The 24,545-nt window shown below is 34.9% G+C and overlaps 1 long non-coding RNA gene and 6 other non-coding genes across 37 annotated transcripts in view; all 7 read right to left on the bottom strand.

The window, feature by feature from the left end:
* The window catches only part of LOC122419816, a 95,612-nt gene that overhangs the window by 37,660 nt on the left and 33,407 nt on the right, over window positions 1-24,545 (bottom strand). For 23 of the 31 annotated variants that reach the window (XR_006263040.1, XR_006263039.1, XR_006263031.1 and 20 more), the window contains exons 1-3: window positions 6,063-9,277; window positions 4,258-4,298; window positions 1,273-1,331 (exon numbers count right to left, since the gene is read on the bottom strand). This is a non-coding gene — a long non-coding RNA (uncharacterized LOC122419816). Of the gene's footprint in view, window positions 1-1,272; window positions 1,332-4,257; window positions 4,299-6,062; window positions 9,278-10,951; window positions 10,969-13,548; window positions 13,626-24,545 lie in introns of those variants that run through there. The other 8 variants (XR_006263027.1, XR_006263022.1, XR_006263029.1 and 5 more) reach the window with 8 other exon arrangements.
* On the bottom strand, window positions 849-923 carry LOC122419869. The gene has a single exon (XR_006263081.1). It is a non-coding gene; the product is annotated as a small nucleolar RNA SNORD113/SNORD114 family (small nucleolar RNA).
* Window positions 1,770-1,844, bottom strand: LOC122419882. The gene has a single exon (XR_006263093.1). It is a non-coding gene; the product is annotated as a small nucleolar RNA SNORD113/SNORD114 family (small nucleolar RNA).
* LOC122419889 lies at window positions 5,752-5,824 on the bottom strand. Its single transcript, XR_006263098.1, has one exon. It is a non-coding gene; the product is annotated as a small nucleolar RNA SNORD113/SNORD114 family (small nucleolar RNA).
* Window positions 7,548-7,621, bottom strand: LOC122419888. The gene has a single exon (XR_006263097.1). It is a non-coding gene; the product is annotated as a small nucleolar RNA SNORD113/SNORD114 family (small nucleolar RNA).
* LOC122419885 lies at window positions 10,374-10,448 on the bottom strand. Its single transcript, XR_006263095.1, has one exon. It is a non-coding gene; the product is annotated as a small nucleolar RNA SNORD113/SNORD114 family (small nucleolar RNA).
* On the bottom strand, window positions 16,671-16,745 carry LOC122419891. Its single transcript, XR_006263100.1, has one exon. It is a non-coding gene; the product is annotated as a small nucleolar RNA SNORD113/SNORD114 family (small nucleolar RNA).

The raw sequence follows: 24,545 nt of genomic DNA, 5'->3' as shown, positions 1-24,545 counted from the left end.
TCAATCATTAATTCATTAGTAATAATAAAATGAACACAAAAGTCACACCATCCAAGAATAAGATCCCTGAATATCTCCAATATCTAGCTATAGAATTATTTCACACATGAACTGATGATCTTTCATTAACCAATGTCAATAGGGCACGATAGTAATTTAAAAATATGTTTCATAGCATATTCATCATTGGCCATAACTTCTTTATTTAATACTTCAAATAATTCAAGGAATAGATTTAAACAAATGACCCAATCTAAGGTGACAAACTTGACCATCATTCGCCTTTTTCTCCTTCTAATCCAAAGGCAATAGGACAATCTTGATCACAGCAAAAGTTGAAATCAGCTGGACATCATTTCTGCATACTACCAAGCAGACTCCAGTCATAAAAATTTGAGACAGTCTATCCATTGAGCCCTACTTTCTACAATTCATGTACATAGTCATTTAGGTATTTATTAACTTATGGTAATATTTAATTGTGTTTCCCTTAACAAAACAAACTCAGATCAACAGACTCAGATCAATAATAGGCTACAACTTATCAATGTCTATATCGTCCTTACTCAAAAATGCGTAATACACTTGATCCACCAGTTATCCATTTGAATTCATATTAATGTCATTTCTCTTTACTACACACTTAAGTAAAGAACAATATTAACCCATCTTTAGTCATTCATTCATTTTTATTCATTTATATACTTTTTGATTCTGTCAGTAATATTGTTATAATAATTTTTTTAAAAACTTCATGAACCATGAATAATAAAACAAGGTCAATACATATTCATGACATCTGTCTATAGGGACACTCCCAACTAAGGAAATGAACTAGATTTCTTTCGCTGGACCTCAGAGTTTCAGACACACAGTATTCATTGTATATGACTCATATGCCATCAGTCATCATCACTGGTCCAACCATCAGACCCTTCTCCTTTATTCTGATCTACCTTTGTTTACTGATCACTTTATTACTTCATTAATAATAATAAAATAAGCATCTATGAATCAAAAAACCAAAGGACAAATCCTTCAATATGACTAACTTGTGCCTATACTATCTTTAGGCTCATGGAATATATTTATTTCAATAATCATCTTCAATGCAGCAAATATTGACTAATCAACTTTATTCTCATCTGTATAAGTTCATCAATTAACTCATTATTACTAATGCTAATTATATGGCAAACTTTTCATAATACAGTGAATACAGAAAGAGAAAAAAGCTTTCAAAGACACAAATTTGCTTACTGCATTACTCACCTTGGTCTATAGAGCACATGACCATGGGAGATGCTGAAATCTGCTAATAGGCATCCATTCTGAGGAGTAAAAAGCAGAGGAGGTGATAGAAAATAATTGAGACTTTCTGTATATTGGTTCTCATTTTCTTCACTTCATTTACTCAGTCACAAAGGTATATACATTTTCCATGGTTTACATATCTATAAGCATAAATAGAAATATAATGATATGATCCTTAGACAAAGAGCTAACACCTTTGGTCCATATGTTTCTTTATGTGCATCAGTTTCTCTAATTTAGATTAATAGTATTTCTGGCCCCATGAAATACACTACAGTTGATAAGGCTTCATTCTTGTTTTTAGTTATATTTTGTTTATTGGTTCTATCATTGATCAATTTATATTAATAATATAGAAACTCATGAATCCAAAATTAAAATTATAATATTGTTATTTACTCCTAACACTGATCCATAGAATAATTGGCAACAGAGGAGATAGATTTTGTTTTGTGTTGAAACTGTGACTTCCAGTCACAAAGTACTCACCATATATAATTCACACGCCATCAGACATCATCATTGATCCAGGTTTGGACCTCTTTTTCTTCCTCCCATCTACTTCTGTTTAGCGATTAGTTCATTACTTTACTAATCATAATTAAATAAATATCTGAGTCACAAAAGCTCAGGGACAAGAGCCTTCAGTAGCTTCCTCGTTTTTCTTTACAATCACTGCTTAATTGAGTATACTTCTTTCATTAATCACCCTCATTATTCTAAAGATAGATTAATCAACCCAGGGTTTCATACATTTCCAATTTAATCACTAGACCATGGTTAGTATTTTTTTACCCAGAATACATTTTTTAATATTTCAAAGAATAAACTAAACAAACCACCAAAAGTAAAATAAGAACACTATTATGTTGGTTTCCACGTACAGGCAAATTTAGAGACTGTTGACCAAGGCATATGCTTAAATCAGTTGGAATAGGTCCATTCCAAAACACAGAAAGCAGAGTAGATGATAACATGATTGAGATGCTTTCTCTATTAATCTTTGGATCTACATTTCACTATTCAGTGATTATGCTATATATTACCAGGGTTAATATATAACTCTTTCCTAAGAAAACAAACCACACTGAACACTCTACTAATGCAGAACAAATACTGGCCATTATTTATATTATCTATAACATCTAGCTAGAGGAAATGTCCTTGAACCATTTATTTTTTAATTAACTTACTGTTTATTTATTAATATTATCTTTAGCCTTACATGCTCAGTCGCTCACTTGTGTCTGATTCTTTGCGATCCCATGAACTTTAGCCCACCACACACACACACACACACACACGCACAACTGCACTCATCTCACACGCTAGTAAAGTAATGCTCAAAATTCTCCAAGCCAGGCTTCAGCAATATGTGAACCGTGAACTTCCAGATGTTCAAGCTGGTTTTAGAAAAGGCAGAGGAACCAGAGATCAAACTGTCAACATCTGCTGGATCATCAAAAAAGCAAGAGAGTTCCAGAACAACATCTATTTCTGCTTTATGACTATGCCAAAGCCTTTGACTGTGTCGATCACAATAAACTGGAAAATTTTGAAAGAGATGGGCATACCAGGCCACCTGACCTGCCTCTTGAGAAACCTGTATGCAGGTCAGGAAGCAACAGTGAGAACTGGACATGGACCAACAGACTGGTTCCAGATAGGAAAAGGAATACGTCAAGGCTGTATATTGTCACCCTGCTTATTTAACTTATATGCAGAGTACATCATGAGAAACGCTGGGCTGGAAGAAGCACAAGCTGGAATCAAGATTGCTAGAAGAAATACCAATAACCTCAGATATGCAGATGATACCACCCCATATGGCAGAAAGTGAAGAGGAACTAAAAAGCCTCTTGCTGAAAGTGAAAGAGGAGAGTGAAAAAGTTGGCTTAAGGCTCGATGTTCAGAAAACTAAGATCATGGCATCTGGTCCCGTCACTTCATGGGAAATAGATGGGGAGACAGTGGAAATAGTGTCAGACTTTATTTTGGGGGGCTACAAAATCACTGCAGATGGTGATTGCAGCCATGAAATTAAAAGATGCTTACTCCTTGAAAGGAAAGTTATGACCAACCTAGATAGCACATTAAAAAGCAGAGAAATTACTTTGCCAACAAAGGTCTGTCTAGTCAAGGCTATGGTTTTTCCAGTGGTCATGTACAGATGTGAGAGTTGGAATGTGAGGAAAGCCAAACGCCAAAGAATTGATGCTTTTGAATGGTGGTGTTGGAGAAGACTCTTGAGAGTCCCTTGGACTGCAAGGAGATGCAACCAGTCCATCCTAAAGGACATCAGTCCTGGGTGTTCATTGAAAGGACTGATGCTGAAGCTGAAACTACAATACTTTGGCCACCTCACAAGAAGAGTTGACTCAGTGGAAAAGACCCTGATGCTGGGAGGGATTGGGGGCAGGAGGAGAAGGGGACAACAGAGGATGAGATGGCTGGATGGCATCACCGACTTGATGGACATGAGTTTGAGTAAACTCTGGGAGCTGGTGATGGACAGGGAGGCCTGGCGTGCTGCGATTCATGGGGTCGCAAAGAGTCAGACACGCCTGAGCAGCTGAAATGAACTAAACAGACACTGTTTCAGATCCCTGTCCTTGAGTGATCGTTTAACAGCTCTTTTGATTTTCAAGCACAGATAGATTTATGTGACAAAACTACGTCTTTATAGAGGAAGGCTTAAATCAACTGTGACTCAAATTAAAATTGATAATACACTGTACATTAATTAATTGAGTAATTAGCTCTGAAAATAAATAAAATGGCCTTCCTTTTTTCTCCTTAATTGACCACAGATGTACTGAATTGGCTTACATAAGACCTCCATTCATTTAATTTGTACTTGTAGCCATTTATCCCTTCCAATAATAGAGTTAACACCCATGACAAACCACCAAACCAGAAGCAATTACTTTGACTGTTACTTACGTAAGTTTCTACAGTCCTTAATTGAATCATGAGCATCCATTCTGTAGAGTACAAAGCAAATATTAAAATAGACAGATAAGACAGACAGGTAGACAAATAAGGGAACCTAGATTCGGATTTTTTTAGTTGAATTCAAGTCAACAAGTGATGAGGAATAAGTGCTAGTACTTATTGTTTATTAAAGCTCTGAATGACATAATGATTGATTGATTGAACCAAGTATTAAAATTAATTAATATAATGAATATCTCTGAAACCAACATCAGACAAAAGAATAAGAACTGTGACTATTACACATGTCTGTTTGCACGTCCTCTATTCAGTCAGATAGGAGCTATAGTTGTTCTGTCGCTCAGCCGTGTCACAATCCCGTGGACTGTAGCCCACCAGGCTCCTCTGTCCATGGAATTCTCCAGACAAGACTACTGGAGTGGGTTGCCATTTCCTTTTCCAGGGGACCTTCCCGATGCAGGGATTGAACCCAGGTCTCCTGCATTGCAGGCAGATTCTTTACAGTCTAACCTATAACACCTTTCCAAATGAAACTTGGGTGGAAAGAATTCAGGTAATCTCAATCTTAGATTCAAGCACATTCTCAGAGATTCTCCATGCCTCTTCTACCTTCATGTATATATGAATATATATAACTACACATAGAGCCATTTTATCTTACATTTTTTAAAGAAACTACACCAACAACCAGGAAGAGAAATACTCTCTAAATATATTGACCATTCCAAAACTTAAGAACCTAGCTCTAGTTCCTTTATCTAGATAGCAATTTTTAGAAGTGGATTAATCACTCTCCTTGTTTCATAACAAATGGTCTTCATTGGACCATGCATTACTTTCAAGTAACTGATTAAAATATTAACTTATTACTTGATACATTTATAATAGTAACATTAATATTTGTGACAAAAAAGATTCAGGACAGTATTAATGCCTGTCCATAAGCTCATAAGGCACAGGAAAAAGATTAGATAATTTTTTTAAATTAAAAAGTATCAAAGATCATTGGATTGATCATAATTGGTCATGTGACATATTCTTAACATAGATCCATGTATAAAGCCTTCTTTAGGTAGGTAGTTAATCAATAATTACGTAAAAGCTTTGCCCTTCTCTTAATAAAACAAAAACCAACAAACCAGCCCAGAAAAATAGCATGAGCTCTTACATCCACTTATGCAAATGTTCTTTACCCAAAATGGTAAGCTTTAGTCAATTTATTTTACTGGAATCCAGTACTTCAGAAATGTATTAATAATGATTTTTATATTACATATATTATATTACACTCTGTCATATTTGAACCAGGAATAAACCATTTTGTCCTTATTCACTTATACTTTCTTGATTTATTCATACATTGATTTACTGAAAATACAATACTAAGAAGCCCAAACACAAGAACAAACTCTTGAATATTTTTAAATCCTTGAGCAAGCTCATTTCCTATAGAGATAACAAAGAGGAATGAATCTTTTTACACTGGACCTCAGAGTAACAGGGTTTAATCAAAGTCCTTGACTTCAGACACCCCAGGGTACTCATCACCGATCCAGGGTAAGTAATCTTTTACTTCATTTATACCTTTATTTATTGATCCATTCACTGATCCACCAACAGAAATAACATCAATGTCCATGAATAGAAAAAAATCCAAGAACCAGATCCTTAGATATGACCAAGGTCTGTATGCGGGCTCTTTAATTTGATAAACTCTGATGAAAAATTCACTCCAAAATCTTATGACAAGATCTTTTGACTATTACTATTATATTTGTCATTAGGATCCTTACCCACAAAGGTAAGAGCCAAGATCTTCCTCAGAGAAGACTGAAGCAGCCATAGTCTTCATTCTGTGGGGTCAAATGCCAATGTTCAGAAGAAGGAACTGTCCAGATGTAGACTGATATAAAGGATATTAGCTGTGTGATCCTAGGTTAATCATGAAGTCGACTCAAGTCTCACTTTCATCTTTGACCCAAGAAGAGCACTCGTTTTTATTACTTGGTTTAACTAATACTTTCAAATCCTACAATGAGCACAGTTGAGTTCATTACTCAAAAATAAAAACTATTACTACTGCTCATACCTGTCTACAGACCCCTACCCACCTAAGTAAAAGCCTAGATAATCCTTTTAATGGACTCAATTTGCAGTGAAATGGCTGAATTTAGAATTTATCATTCATGGCATATTCTCACCAAAGTCTATGCTTGACTCTACTCACACATTAATTCAATTGTTCATTGCTGTATTTATTCAGGTATGGAATTATTCATGGAATATGTGACCATATGTTCAAATATATAAACACACAAAGAAAATGATGGAAATCCAGAATAGAAACAACCCAAAATAGAAATGATCTTCATGTACCTGCCTACATGTTCATATCTAAACTAGGAACAGAGAATTAGGGGTATACATAAAGATGAGTCATTATTCTTTCTTACTGAGCCACATTTGCCTCCTTTTAAACTATTGACTGTGATTAGGACTTCATCTATTTATATGTAAGAACACATCAATATCTAGGAACTAACTAACATTAGATAAGAAACTTAAATAGTATTTATTATCTCCATATGTCTATTTCAATACCTACAGAAATTTAAAGACGAGGTGGTTTTGTTGTTTTTAATAAAACTCAGTGAAAAGAGTTGGATTAACAATAACCATTTTCATGAGGTACATTCTGAAGATGAGCTATGTTCATTCTTTTATCAATTAAATAATTACTCAATCAGCATTTATTTGTAATTTTTCTCTTCTCTAAACAGCCAACTAGCAAAACACCTACACCAAGCAATACTACTGAATCTTAAATTCATCTGCATACATACTCCTTTGAAAAAAGAGCAACAGCCTTTATGAATATATTTCACTAAAATTCAGTGCTGTGTGCTGCACTGTGCTTGGTGACTCAGTCGTGTCCGACTCTTTGTGACCCCATGGACGGCGGCCCACCAGGCTCCTCTGTCCCTGGGATTCTCCAGGCAAGAACAGTGGAGTGGGATCTCATGTCCTTCTCCATTCAGTGCTCTAGTAATGTATAATAATAATCCATGTTTGCTACATACTCACGTAACTGGTCCATGCTTTCTTTATATTTACCCATCTTTACATTTCTTCATTTACTCATACATTGATTTACTCGTAAAAATCAATCTATCTCCAGAAGATGTCTGTGATCCAGATATCTGAATATTCTGAACTTCTGCTGAATACTCGTTTCCATAAAGGGAAAAAAAAAAAGAAAAGAAGGCCACTTGTAAATGATGGACCTCAGAGTTAGATATCACTTTAATCAAAATGTTTGATCCAGACACCCTCCCATCTCATGACTGGTCCAGTCTTAGTACTCTTTGTCTTTGCTAATTTATACCTCCATTATCCCATGAGTCACAAACTCCCAGAACAGGATCCCAGAACAGTCACAAGATGTAACTCTAATCATTGCCTCTAGGCTGATTTCTGACAGTTTACAGGCTAGATACGAGTGTAACCTTGTTTCATATCAGGACCATCACAAAAAATTAGCCATAATTAGGCCATACAAATTTAATTCACTCAATTTTAAGCATGATGTAATGAGCCATCCAAAAACCACAATGGTACCCTACATCTAGAACACACACAATAAGTTGCCGCTTCTAAGAGCCTCCTCTAAACAGTTAACAGTCTGGGTCTCTAATAATATTGAAATACTAAACCAACTGTGGTGCAGAAATAATATGGAATAGACAACAGTTTTGAAAAATTTAATTCAATGCCTTCCATCTCTTTTTAAGATGAATCTCAGAGGTACTGAAATGTGTTCATTCTACTCCTTGGGCCATAACACATTCTCACTACGGCCACACTTGGTGTTCTTATATTTGGTTTTATGCATACAGCCTTTTATTCTTTTGAGCTACTTCAGTGACCACACTTGAATAAACCACACAAACCAAGAAAAGAAACTTCGTTACTTACATTGCTCTTTACTCACAGAAGTAATAGCCAAGATCCCCATCATTGGACAATAACTGAATTCAATGTGGAATGTTCAATCAGAAAGAAAAAGCAGATTGTTTTAAAGAACGAAAAGTGTAAATTTGGGTTTTTAAAATAGAAGTTAGTTCTACATTACTAGATTAATCAGAAACATTGGTATCTGCCACATTTTCACCTGTCAATCCAACAGAGGTATCCTTTTCATCTATTGACCTACTTTTTAGTGTGAAATAAACTGGTGAAGACTTTTAACATCTTTTTATGAAGACCTTTTAATCCAGCACCCCATATATGAACTATATTATTAAAATTTGCCTATATATCCTTATCAAAACAAAAAGGCCAGATAACATTTTAATGGGGGAAATTTTGATGAATTTAAATTCTTGTTCCAAAAAAATAATCTGACTATACCATACACTAATTATTATAAATTAAATATTTTAATTTATAAATAAATTATTAATTTATTTATTTATTAAATAGCTCTAATAAATGGATGGAAAATCCCATGCATAGCGGAGCCTGGTGTTGGACACAACAAAGAGTTGGACACAACTGAGTGATTAAACAACACCAAATAGCTCTAAACATAATTTAACTACCTAGACCTTTTTTAAAAAATAAAATACAAAAAATAAAAAAATTAAAAAAAAATACATACAGATAGAGTCATCTACTACTCAACACTAAATGTTATTCAAAGTGTTTCAAGTTTCCTCACTGATGACATTTTCTTCAACAATGGAAATATTCTCTATTAGCACTGCCCATATGCATACTACTATATATAAAAGAGATAACTAACAAACACATACTATATAGCATAGGGAATTCTACTCAGTATTATTTAATCACCTGTATAGGACAAGAATCTTACAAACCTGAAATATGTACATGTATAACTGATTTACTTTGCTATACACTTGAAACTAACACAGCATTGTAAATCAACTATAAGCGAAAGTCGCTCAGTCGTGTCCAACTCTTTGAGACCCCAAGGACTACACAGTCCATGAAATTCTCAGGCCAGAATTCTCGCAGGGGTCGCCTTTTCCTTCTCCAGGGGATCTTCCCAACCAAGGAGTCAAACCGGGGTCTCCTGCATTGCAGACAGATTCTTTATCAACTGAGCTATCAGGGAAGCCCTCATAAATCAACTATACTCCAATTTTTAAAAATGGCAGGCACTGGCCACATAGTGTTACTAAGAAACTAAATTTTTATCTTTGACTATTTGAATTTAAAAGTTAATAGCAAGATGTGTTTAGAGAATAGGGTGCATATTATCCTTCCCTGAAGAAGCAGGGGCTTGGATCTTTTTATTTAAGTGGACTTCCAGGAAGTAAAACAAGATTAATTGGGCTCCTTCCCATATTACATATGTTCCTCACTGGCCCATAGTTTTTACTCTTTTAAATAATACAGATATGAAATTATGCTTTGACTCACTGGTAATAATGGCACCAATATTGGTGAAGCCTAAAGACACTTAACAAACATACTGAGAGACACTAAATCTATCCATCTGCTTACCACAAAAATCATCAACATGCATTTACTTGAACAGTGAACACAAGAGGATTCATAATTTTGCATTCATAAATCTCATGCTGAAACATTCTCCATGTTTCAATAACTATCTAATCATTTGTATCTTATTTTTAACTATTGATTATATTAAACTACTATTTATCAAAATATTTCATGCTATATTTGCTATATTACTATTGATCATATTTATTACATTAAGTATTATTATTATAAATGATATGAATATTTTTAAAATAAGACATATGACCAGAAACTCACCACCAACAATAAACACTGATATTCACATATATCTATCTATACTTTCTCAAAGGAGGAGCACCCTTAGTCTGTCTTACTGAACTCAACTTTTCAGAAATGTGTTAACAATAATTCTTGGTTCATAAGCTCCTTTCATAGCTGGATAAGGGGTAGCTCCCCTCTTTATTTCTACTTTATTTATCCATGCATCAATTTACTTATAATAATACCATCCATATTCATGAACAACAAAAGGTCAAGAACACAATCCTTGAATATTTCTGACTTCCTTTGTAAGCACATTTCCCAAAGACACAATGGACCTCAGAGTTACAAACTGGGTTTAATCAAAATAGTATTCAGATGCCCCACGCATACTCATCATCGATCCAGACGTGGTATTCTGTGCCTTTGTTTGATATGTTGTTCTTGACATATTCATTGATTCACTGATGATAATATAATGTTCATGAATTAGGAAAATAAAACCAACATGCTTGAAGATACAAATATGTCTGTGAAAGTTCACTTCCCACAGAGCTAGAGAAATAGCTTCTTGTGCAATGCAGCCCAGCATTGAAAATATGAATTAATCCATTTCTTGTATTGTATCAGTTCCATATTAGCCATTGGTCCATGCTTAGACTTGCATCCGTATTTGAAAGATAGGACAATGAACTTTCATTTTCTACCAGGATTAAGAAAAAGGCAAAATTTTCCATTTTTGTATATTCCCCTCCTTGATGGGTTCATAGTCTTTAACAATATCAAAACAGTGTTTCTATCCCCTGTGGTATGAAAATTAAAATTGAAAAAAATTTTAAATTTAAATTTGAGTTAGAAAAATTAAGTGGAACACTAAGACTTGAAAGCCCCTTGGACAGCAAGATCATACCAGTCAATCCTAAAGGATATCAGTCCAGAATATTCATTGGAAGGACTGATGCTGAAGCTGAAACTCCAATACTTTCGCCACCTGATGCGCAGAGCTGATTCATTGGAAAAGACCCTTATTCTGGTAAAGATTGAAGGCAGGAGGAGAAGGGGACAACAGAGGATGAGATGGTTGGGTGGCATCACCAACTCAATGAACATGAGTTTGAGCAAGCTGGGGAGATGGTGATGGACAGGGAAGCCTGGCATTATGCAGTCCATGGGATCGCAAAGAGTTAGACACAACTGAAGGACTGAACTGAACTGAAATTTTTCAGAAAATGAGTGAAATGCTTTTCATCCTTTTGTCCTAATAAATTCAGTCATGCTGAAATGGATTAATCATAACTCAAATTCCTAACATATTTTAATCATTCACCAATGCATGTCCACCTTAGAATTGTTCATGTATGTAGCCATTTATTCCTTCAAAATGTCTCAGTGGATACCCATGACCAAGGCCCCAAACAGAACATGAATTTTATTACTTATATTGATCTCTTCTTTCTTTATCTAAGAGGTAAAAGTCAAGATCTTCGCCATGAGTGAATAATCAAATCTGGCAGAATGTTTGCTCTGGGCAGTTAAGAGCAAATTTTAAAAAGAATCAATCCATAATTATCAATATGTAGTTATTGTACATATTGTACAATATGTAATTATCAATTATCAATCTACAACATCAAAATGATCAATAATTAGGTAACCACAATCCTTGATTTGCATCCTATTTTCAACATTTGGAAAGAGCTCTACTTTATATATATTAACTTGTGCAATCTTATATTTTATAAAATATGATGGATACTACTGAATCTAGCAGTAAACACCAGAAAAATAACTATAACTATTAAGAATGTGTCTCTCTACATATTACCCATGAAGGGCCAAGATCATCTTTTTCACTGAACTTTATTTAACTGTGTGGAACTGGATCCATGGTAGAGGCAACTCATGGCACAATCTCACCAATGGTCCAAGCTTGACCCTACTTAATAAATTTATTAATTCACTCACTAATTCCTATATTTAATTACTCATGGAATAATAAGACCATCCCTTTATTTTTCCAAAAAGTTTAAATAACCATCAAAACAGAACTGAAACACTATTATTTACAAAAGTCTATGTGCACCATTGGAAAAGCCTAGAATGTTTTATTCTCCCATGGACAACAGCTGTGTAAAACATGATGAATTAGGATCTTTCCATCAAATTGCATGCCTTCCACTGATGCACTATTGGCTGACTTTTTGAAAAAGTGACAGAGATACAGATGTATACATTTGATTACTTATAGTTATACTTCAATATCTGTGACCCCCACACACTGGATAAGGAACTTAAATAATATTTACATTTGTCTTCAAGTCATTAGCCAAAACAATAGCAAACTGGTTCTTTTAATGCTTGTTTGTATGCAACATAAAACTGCATAAAAAGACTGAATTAAACACAAATGTGGTCGAATAAAACAGTCTCATCATTGTTCCATGCTCTCCCTCCCAATTACCCAGTTTATTCAATCAACTATTTATGCAAATGTATTTCTCTTTCCTTAGTAAAATGATTGATTGGCAACATGCCTCCACACAAAACAAAAACATTCAGTTTTGTGTGCAAATGACCATCTGCTCCTTACAAAAATGACAAGAGCCTTGACTATTAAGGATCTAAAAAAACTGTTTTCAGAATTACCAATGTTTCATTACATACCTTACAAAGTTGGGCGCATATATCTCTTATTCTGCAATCACTGACATATTTTTAATTCATAGGCTAAATTTATTTTGATAAAGCTAGTCACACCCTCAACCAAAAAGCCTGAGAAGAAGGTGTTGTAGGTTCATTTCCCGCAAAGAGAATAATGAGATGACTCTCTGTCATGAACCTCAGAGTTGCAGATGGGCTTAATCACAGTTCTTGTTTGAGAAACCCCATGAGATGCATCACTGATCCCTGCTAGGAAATTTCTTTTCATTTATTGATTAATTTTCTGAGACACACACACACACACGAAACACAATCACAAAATTCCAAAAATCAGATTCTTAAACTTTAGGCTCTTGCCCTATAGAGCTAATAAAACAACATTTCTTCTGTAATGGAAGTCAAAGCTACACATGTGGATGGATCAAAAATCCCTGCTTTCTATCAAACCCACATGCAGCACTCCTTCCTATGTGGCCCTCTCTGATTTAATTCATTCATACGTCAAAGATGGTTCCATGAAAACATCATGAAACTACCATCAGCAATCATCTCTAGACTGTCCGCAAAGTTGTCAGCCCCTCTACCCACATGCAAATGGTGAAAGCAACCGTGGTAGAAAAGAGAAGATAATACTAAATTAAATCACTGCTATCTTCTAAAGTGACCTCAGTAGTGCTGATTTAGCTCAAACACAACTTGGGGATTGTGGCACATCCCCATCACTGGTCCACACTGGAGGTGTTTTATATATTTCATGTGTGTAGTACATAATTATTACTTTGGAATTCTTCAGCTAACACTCATGAATAGACTATTCAAACAAAGAATGTGAACCAAGGGACTTACTTATATTAGACTTTATGCTGCTTGCTCACGATAAAAATTCTTTATTAAGTGATTAAATCAGCTGTCCTGTGTTCACTCTGGGGAGGAAAAAACCTGATTTAGAATAGATTTGGGGTTTTTTTCCTAATGATTGTTAGTCAGGCAGAACTAGATAACAATAAACTTTGGCTCAAATGCAATTTTTTACTAATCCAGTATTGAATTTTTAGTTATGAATAATATAATAAACATTATTAAGTCCACCACCAAGCCCCAGATTAAGATCTGTAGGTGATGGACAGGGAAGCCTGGTGTGCTGCAGTCCATGGGGTCGCAAAGTGACGGACACGACTGAGCGACTTAACTGAATGATTACAAATATCCATCTCTTAAGTATGTGGTTAGTAAAGTCAAGTCTCTCAGTCTCGTCGGACTCTTTGCAATCTATCCACTGTAGCCCGCCAGGCTCCTCTGTCCATGGGATTCTCCATGCAAGAATACTGGAGTATGTAGCCATTCCCTTCTCTAGGGGATCTTCCTGACCCAGGGATTGAACCAAGGTCTCCTGCATTGCAGGCGGATTCTTCACCATCTGAGACACCAAGGAAGCCTCTAAGTTATGGTTACTTTATAGACTATTGACTGAGGCAAACACCTTTTCTTTTCTTACTTAAAAAAAGAAAAGAAAAAACATTGTACCAGAACTCAAAACATTGTCTCTTGACCACAGATACTAATACATTCCATGTGAAAGAGGACTACAAATTAAACCTGTTCATTTTACTTCAAGATTGTATTAATATTAATACTTATTTTATTCCATTCTACTAATTGTTCCAGGAGCAGGTCTCTTCCTATTTCAGATGTACAATTCTTTCTTTATTCATCCACTGATTCACTTGAAATAATACAATCCAAAAAAAAAAATACAATCCATATCCATGAACCACAAAAGCCCAGGAAAAACCACACTGTCTTTTCCTAACTTCTCCTACTACTTAATTTCTACAAAGCATATTGATTGATTCTCTACACAGAACTGACCACAGAGTTACATAGAATGCTTACTTAATGTTATTGATTCATTCACTTTCACCAATAGCCATCACTGATCCAGGCATAACTTTCTATTTCTTAATCCACTTATCCCTTCCTGAACTGATTCATTCGTTCACAGATTCACGAATAATAATTATACAATCAATAACCTGCAGTGATGCAAAACTAAGAACAAAGGCTTAAACACAACCAAGATCTGTTCATGGCCCTGTTACTGTAGCGTGAATAGACTCAACCACTTTTCACAATAAGGCTCTGTTTTTACACATAGGGGTCCCTCAGCACACTTATTTCGTATCAGTCCCTTCCTTGAGATCAGTGCCCACCTGCTCCTTTTTCACTTGATTTGTTATTATATTAAAGCTAGTGATCAACAGCCACAGCCCTATGATCTTAGCCCACAACTGACAAAAACTACATCTGCCATCTTTCAAACTACTCCAGCCTCAAAGAGTTAACAAGTGAATCTTAATCAATGAAGAAATGGATTTAGCAAATGTGGCCAGAATATTAAGTAGGAAGTTAATAGAATACTGCTCTGAAAATATGTGAAATTCCTTGCATCCCTTTAGTAATGAATGATCCCTAGTGGGGCTGAGTTGAATTAATCATAAATGTTAATTTATGACACATTCCAATCATGGGCTCATAATTGGCATTCCTTAATTTCACGTGCTATTTGACTATTTATTTTATTGAAATAATTCAGTGGGATCCCATTAATAATCCCCATCGGAGCTTAGAACACCAACACTGATATTTCCTTATTTCAGTCTTTAAGCTCCTTAGTCCCAGAAGTAATAGCCAGGGTCTTCACCATTAAAGCTGATTAAGTCAGCTGTGTGGTGTTCATTTTATAAAGGGAAACAAAAAGTCTATTATTAAAAACTCTAAAAATAGAGTTAGCTTTTTTAAAATTGGTATTTGTAGGGAGGACTAGATTAATCATAAACTCTACTTTATATCATATTCTCATCATTTTCCTAAGAAAGGTACTCTTTCATTTACTTAAGTTTGGCTGTTAAATAATATGAATTATACTGAATTCGACTGCTCAACAAACTGCAATTAGAGACATCTTACTTTACCTCCTACTTACACAGGAAGAGCCAAGATCACCTTACTTGACTTACTTCTATGGAACTGGACATATTTTTTTCATGAGATAATCTCACGTATCCACCACTATATTGATTTAGGGATTCATTCACTTACTGATTTACTGTGTTATTCAGATATTATCATACCTTTATTTTTCTAAAGAGAACTCAAAATGGTTAGACACCAACCCGGAATCAATTCACTGGACCATGGAAAGGCTCAAACATGCACTTCAAAAAGCAGACGAGCTTAGAATTTTTCTAGAATATCTAACTCAGAAAATAAGATGCATCAGTATCCTGATACCACAACATGGGTTCTGAATTGGTATGTGGTTTGCTGACCTTTTCAAAAGAAGGTTGAGATATAAAATTAAAACTTCGTCCGCTTACACAGATATATCAGTATCTGTGATCGTATCCACTAGACAAGAGCACTGAACAAAATTTTTGTCTATCTATATAGCCATTGCCATTGAGGAGAACAGACTTGTTCATTTTTATTGTTTTAATAAAAATCAATGAAAAAAAGGATTGGGTTAATTAGAAGTGTTGTCTTACAAAACATTCTCACCACTGGTCTCTGTCTCTTAATTAAATGTGGTTATTTAAACAAGAATTTATATAAGTTAATGCATTTTCATTTCCTTAATACCACAACCAGCCAACAATGCAGTACCAACACAAAGCAAAAACTGTTATAGGCAGATGACCATATATATACACACTCCTTTCCAGAATAGTAAGATCCTTTACTGTTAATGTACAGTAAACAGTCCCAGCTAGATTTTAATAATAATCCATGTTTTATTATATCCCTTAATAATAGGTACATGATATATTTAATTTACTGATACACTTTTTATTTATGGGTCAACATTATAATAAAAATACTATCCATCCCCAAGAACCACAAACGTACAAACACAAGGTGCCAAGTACTCTTGTGCCACAGAGGGGATAATTTAGCCACGTGTCTTTATGATGGACCTCAGAATCACTTACGGGTTTAATCAAAACTCCTGTTTCAGATACCCCATGGAACTCATCATTGATCCAGACACGATTTTCTTTCTGTATTTACTTATTAAATGATCCATGAATAACAACACAATCATAAAATTCCAGGAACAAAATCTCCTTTTATAATGGACCTCAGAGAACATGCGTGATCAGTGAACATCCATAATTCATGCAAAATTCATATTCAACACTGATCATTTTGGGTGCTTCTTTTATTTAATTGCCCATGTTCTAAAGAGGGTTCAACAACTGTGGTGGTTGTGTGGTGGTGAAGTCACCACCGTTAATCACTTCTCAAACACAGAGTCTTCCGTGGGCCTGCGGAGTGCCCCGCAGTTATTAGCCAGTGCTACACCAGCACGGTTTGTGGAGGAACATACAATGTAATATTGCACGTGCATGTGCTCGGTCACTAAGCAGGTTGCCATTTCATCCTCCAGGGGATCTTCCAGACCCACAGATCAAACCCACCTCTCATTCACCTCCTAAGCAACCTGGGAAGCCCCAAAATGTAATATAAAATAGTTCTAAAAATGAATGAAATGACTACTTCTTTTCATTGCCTCAGTTGTGCCGAATTAGACTAAACATAACTTTTGATTCATACCATATTCCCATCACTGGTCCATATTTGAGATTTCTATTTCCTGCAGACACACGTTGACGCTTTTGAAATGCCACTAAATATTTGTGTACAAACCACCCTATCCAAGGATAGGAAATTCAAGTCTTACTTACTTATTTTTCTCTACGTTCTTAACCCACAAAGCTAACTGCCAAGATTTTGCTTGTTAGAAAATGAATGTGTGCTGTCCTATGTTCATTCTATGGAGGAAACAGGAGAATTAAACTAGAATTTAAATGCATTATAGTTATGTGGAAGTAGGTAGTTATAAACTTCAAATCTTTCTAATTAATCCAATATTAGACTTTCAGATAATGTTATAACCACTGTTAAGACAACCACATAAGAATAAGAAAGACATTTATCAAAACTATCTTTGTATTTTAACCGCTTAACAGAATAAAAGATAATTTTAATGGATGCTATTTTTGCAGAACTGTGTACATTTAAATCTTTATTTGGGTACATTTAAATACATCCAATAAGGGGTATATATCCAACACATACTCATATAGCTCATATAGCTCATTGAGCTCATATAGCTCAATATAAAAAAAATTTTTTAATGGGCAGTAAAACTTAATTTTTTTCCAAAGAGGAAATGGCACGTACCCAACAGGCACAAGAAAAAAATGCTCAGCCTCACAAATGCAAAACAAAACTACATGAGATATCACCTCACACTTGTCAGATAACCATCATAAAAAAGAACACAAATAACAAGTATTGGCAAGGATGTGGAGAAAAGGGAACCCTCATATACTATTGGGAGGAATGTAAAATGTGGAAAAGAGTGTGGACGTTTCTCAAACAAAAATATAATGATCATATGATCCAACAATTCCATTCCTGGGTTTATATTAGGGGGAAAAAAACACTAATTCAAAAAGATACACATTAAACATTCAAAAAACTAAGATCATGGCATCTGGTCCCACCACTTCATGGCAAATACATGGGTAAACAATGAAAACAGTGACAGACTTTATTTTCTTGGGCTCCAAAATCACTGTGGACAGTGGCTGCAGCCATGAAATTGAAAGACACTTGCTCCTTGAAAGAAGAGCTATGACAAACCTAGACAGTGTATTAAAAACCAGAGACATTACTGTGCCAACAAAGGTCTGACTAGTCCAAGCTATGGTTTTTCCAGTAGTCATGTATGAGAGTTGGGCTATAAGGAAGGCTGAGCTCCAAAGAATTGATGCTTTTGAACTGTGGTATTGGAGAAGCCTCTTGAGAGTCCCTTGGACTGCAAGGAGATCAAATCAGTCAATCCTAAAGGAAATCAGTCCTGAATATTCATTGGAAGGACTGATGCTGAAGCTGAAGCTCCAATACTTTGGCCACCTAATGCAAAGAACTAACTGATTAGAAAAGACCCTGATTCTGGGAAAGATGGAAGACAGGAGAAGAAGGGGACGACAGAGGACAAGATGGTTGGATGGCATCACCGACTCAATGGACATGAATCTGAGTAAGCTCTGGGAGATGGTGATGGACAGCGAGGCCTGGCGTGCTGCAGTCCATGGGGTCGCAAAGAATCCGATACGACTGAGGGACCAAACAACGACAATCTTCCCAATCAGAAAGCACCACACCTAGGTGGGTTCTCTGGTGAATTCTATCAGAATATTTAAGGAAAAACAATTATACCAATTCTCTCAAAATCTCTTTTAGAAGATAAAAGTTGAGAAAAATCTCCTATCCCATTCTATGAAGCCAGCATTACTGCAATCTAATAGAAAAAAAAACAAAACAAAACATTATGGAACAGTATCTCTAATGAACATAGGTGCAAAATTCCTCAAAAAATTATGAGCAAATGAATCCAATAATGTATAAAAAGAAATAAAGTATGATCCACTAGATATTATCCTATCATGCACATCACGTCAAAAGGGTGTTGATCAAAAGGAGAATACCCACATGATTATATCAATAGAAGCAGAAAAAGTATCTGATAAAATACAATATTCATGAGGAAGAAAAAAACTCTCAACAAACTAGAAACAGAAAGGAATATCCTCAATTTGACAATGAATATCTATGAAAAAAATACCTAAAGCCAGGCCTTAATCACCCTCTGCAATGGCCCATACTGTCTGTGGAGTCTGCTTCTCTCTGAATCTGAATAAATCCACTTTTTACCTGTCAAAAAAAATACCTATAGCTAATATCATAACTAATGAAAAATTTGAAACTTTCCCACTAATATCAGTATCAAAGCAAGGATGTTCTCTCTCAACACTTCTTTTCAATATTGTATGAGAAGTTATAGCAAACATAACAAGAGAAGAAGAAACAAAAAGTATACCATTAGTGAAAGATGAAATAAAACTGTCTTTGTTAACAGATGACATGGTTATCTGTGTAGAAAATACAAAAGGACTAACAAGAACTCACAAGCAATTATAGCATGGCTGTAGGATACAAGGTAAATAAAAGTCACTTTCCTATATAATAGCAATGAACAAGTGGAATTTAAAATTAAATTGACAACCAAAAAATGAAATACATATAAATCTGACAAAATATGTACAAAAATTATATAAAGAAATCTACAAAACTCAGATGAAAATAATCAAAGAACTAAATAAATGTAAAGATATTCCATGCTCATGGGTAGGCAGAGTTAATACTGTCTATATGTCAGCTCTTTCCAGCTTGATCCATAGATTCAAGGCAGTTCCGATTAAAGTTCTAGCAGGTGTTTTGTGATTGTAAACAGAGTGATCCTAAAGTTTATATGAACAGGCAAAAAAACCAGGATAGTGAACACAATATTGAAGAACAAAGTTGGAGGACTGACATCACCTGACTTCAAGATGTACTATAAAGCTACAATAATCAAGACTGTGTGACTGGTCAAAGAACTCATAAAGTGATCCATGGAACAGAAGAGAGCCCAGAAGGAAGGCCCACAAAAATACGGGCAACTGATCCTTGGCAAAGGATCGAAGGAAATACAATGGAACAAAGATAATCTTTTCAACAAGTGGTGCTGGAACAACTAGATGTTCACATTTAAAAAAAGAAGAAGAAAGAAATCTAGACATAGATCTTACACCCATCCCGAAAATTATCTCAAAATGGATTACAGACCTAAATAAAAATAAAAAAACAATAAAACCGCTAGAATAAAACATAAAAGAAAATCTAGCTGGTCTTTTGTTTGACAATGACTTTTTAAATACAATACCAAAGACACACTATGTGAAATAATTGATAAGCTGCAATTCATTATGTTTCTGTTCTGCAAAGAAACTTTCAAAAGAACAAAACACAAGCCATAGACTGGGGGAAAGTATTTGCAAAAGACATGTCTAATAAATGACTGTTTCCAAAATATACAAAGAATCCTTAGAATCAACAGTAAGAAAATAAACAACTTGATTAAAAAATGAATCAAAGACCTGAACAGACATCTCACCAAAGATGATAAACAGATGGAAAATAAGCATCTGAAAAGACACTCCACATTATATGTCATGAGGGAAATGCAAATTAAAACAGCGAAGTACCACTACTCACCTAGTACAGCAGATATTTGGCAGTTTATTATGAAACTAAATTTATTCTTACCACACAATCTAGAAATCACACTCCTTGGTATTTACCCCAAGGAGCTGAAATTTTATGTCCATACAGGAACCTCCACATGGATATTTATACCAGCTTTATTCACAATCGGCAAAACCTGGAAGCAGCCAACACATCCTTCAGTGGGTAGATGGATAAATAAACTGTTTTACATCAAAATAACAGAAGATTATTCAGCACTAAAAAGAAATGAGCTATCAAAGTCATAAAAAGGCACGAAGGAACCTCAAATTTAGTATGACTAAATTTAAAGACAATATGAAATGGCTATGTACAGTATAATTCCAACACTATTACATGCTGAAATCGCCGGGGGTTAAAGGGAGAGAAAAATGAAGCGACACAGAGGATTTTTAGGGCAGCGAAATATTCTGTATGATACCATAATGGCAGATACATGTCATTATATTGGGTTGGCCAAAAAGTTCCTTTGGGTGTTTCCATAAAATGGTACAGAGAAACATAAACTTTTTCACCAACCCAATATATTTGTCCAAAACCACTGAATCTACAACCAACAGTGAACCCTGAAGTTGACGATGGACTTTGGGTGAAAATGATGTGTCAGTGAAGGTTCATCAGTTGTAATAAATGTACCCTTCTGGTGTGGGCTGTTGATAATAGGAGAGGTGATATACATGTAGAGCCAGGGCAACTGTGGGAAATCCCTGTACATTTTCCTTAATTATGCCATGAACCTAAGACTGCTCTTAAAAAATAAAGCCTTTTGGAAAAGGGAGCGACATGTAAAAAATAACAGAAACAAAAAAATCTGCTCTTCAAACGCAACATTGACTCTTACATGAAATTGTCTTTTCTGCTTCTTACTCAAAAGGACAAGAGCTTTGATCTATTTAATTTTATTGGAACTCAGCACTTCCAAATGGTATTAGTCTTGTTCCTTATTTAATTATGTACTCTCATAATTGGTCTTTTCAGCGCCTTCCTTGTCTTCATTCATTTACATATTTTATTCACATACTGATTTACTTAAAATATAATCTATACTCAAGAACTTCAACAGACCAAGAATAAGAACTGACACTTCTTCACTTGTGCTATATGATCATGTCCCACAGAGTTAATGGGGTAATTTTCTTTTTCTGATAGATCTTGGAGCTATAAAGCTTAGTTAAGTAAAATTCTGGATTCAGATACCGCATGATACTCATCGTTCGTCTTGGCTTGGCATTCCACTCCTTCATTCATTTGCATCTTTATTGACTGAATCATTCACTGATTCACTAACAATAAGAAAGTCAACAAAGGAAAATCTCCAAATTAAGATTTCTGAAACTGCTAAAATCAACATACAAATCTCAGTGTCACACACATGGATTTATTAGCTTCCTCATTTCTTGGAAATTCTGTAGTCATGGCTGATCCATGCTTACTCCTTTTCATTTAATTTGTCCCACATTAAATATAGTAAACTGAATGATCATCAATAACCCCACAACTGGAACCCTGACAATCTCAACCACCTTCCTATGTGCTATCACTGAAGACTTGGTTACCAAGGTCACCTGAGGAAATTTAAATTAGCTATGGTACAAAAGTAAAGTGAAATGGTTATCTACTCTGAAGCAGATGAAAATGTCCTCCCTCTTATTTTCTTTCACAGCCTCACTTAGGTTGAATTGGAGTAACCTAATTTATTTTTGTTCATAATACATCCCTATCACTGGCTGAGGCATGGAACTTTTTATTTTTCTAAAATAAGCATGAACCAAATCTAGAACTTCTACTATTACTTAGATCTGTTTTAGCACTCTGACTCACAGAAATGATGCCAAGATTTCCACCAGTGGAGAATAATTAAGTCAAGTGTGGTGGATCCTTTGTGTGGAGTTAATAGTGGATTTTAGAAAGAATCTGAGTCTACAATTTATATTTTTCAAGGAATATTAGTAAGCCTGTAATAGATCAATCATAAACTTTGATTCATGACACATTTTAATCAAAGGGCCCAGAACAGCTACCATATTATTTATTGACTTGTCTAGAACTCAACACAAGAATATGAAATGGTGATTAAAAGAAACCCACAGTGTACTCTCTCCCAACATGGTAAGAATCTATCAATGTATAAACTATAATGGAAAAGAATATATATGTGTATTTTTGTATATAGATAGATATGTAACTGAATCACTGTGATGGACAGCAGAAATTAACACAATATTGTAAATCATCTATAACTCAATAAAATATGTTTTTAAAAAAAGAATCTAGAGCATTTTTCCTAATAGTAGATGTCACTTGTGCAGGATGGGATTCATTTAAATACTTCCTCATGGCACATTTTCACCAATAGTATATGCTAGACCCTCCATTATATATTTGTTTATCTAGTCACTGTTTATTTATTCATTTACTCTTGTACTCATGAATAAGTTAAACTTCAACTTACTTTTCCAGAGAAAACAGTATGATCTATCCATGAACAACTCAAATTGCAATACAATTAGATGCAACTATACACGTGAATCTGAGATAAAGTGGGAAGAGCCTAGTTGCTTTTTTTCTTCATCTGAATATCAATAAGGAACAATAGGACAAGTGAGTCACATTGTTTTTTAACACATGTTCCTCAGTGGCCCATGTTTGACCTTACTGGTCCTCAACAGGGGCCAAACTGTCCCCAGAAGGTGTTGGCCAATGTTGAAATAGTTTTGGTTGTCACACTGGGAGAGGGGGTTCCACCTAGTGGCATCTAGTTAGTAGAAGTCAGTGCAGTTACCAAATACTCTACAGTGTACAAGAGTCTCCCACATCTATGAAACATCCAACCCAAAATTTCAATAATTCAAGGCTGAGAAATCCCACTTTACCTTCTTCAAAATACTTGGTTGAAAGATAAATGGACTTCTATGTTCACTCATAATATCATCAATACCCTTGAACATAGAGGCTGGATCAGAAATCTGAATGGTATTAACAGCCACTCATGTATTCATTACTCCCAGACATAACCAATTAGATATCTTCTTATTTTCAATAAGCAGTCAGCACTTCTCAAATAATGCAGAACATTGATTTCCAAGTATTTATCTATGTATGCTATTTATCCAAATAGATTTATATTGGAATTGAGCACTTTAGAAATGTATTAATAGCAAAAATACATTAAACAGTCATAATTGGACCACATATGGCTTTCCTTGTCTTCTATACAGATATACTTTCTCATTTATTAATTCACTTATAGTAATCCCATCCATATCTATGATTATTAATAGCTTGAGAACAAAATCCTGATCATTAACTTCTGTTGTACAGGCATTAACTAGGTCTCTGACCTCAGAATTTGGTTAAACAGGGTTTAACCAAATCATTTATTCACATACACCTCAGATATTCATTGGTTCAAACTTTGCACCTTTCTATTCATGCATACTTTTGTTTACTGATTCCCTAATTAAGTCACTAATAATAATAAAGTCAATGTGTAAAATTCAAAAAACCCTAAAAACAATATCCTAGAATATTACTAAGGTCTATCTATAGGCTTATTTTTCACAAAACTAAGATTCTACATCTTTTTTGCAGCAGATCACGACATTATACCCTGAGATTATCAGCTTACTTGCTTCATGTCAATCCCA

Source organism: Cervus canadensis, chromosome 17, assembly GCF_019320065.1.
Source record: "Cervus canadensis isolate Bull #8, Minnesota chromosome 17, ASM1932006v1, whole genome shotgun sequence".
Classification (NCBI taxonomy): Eukaryota; Metazoa; Chordata; class Mammalia; order Artiodactyla; family Cervidae; genus Cervus; species Cervus canadensis.
Note: the sequence above shows the minus strand (reverse complement) of the source record. Positions and strands in the feature narration are given on the sequence as shown.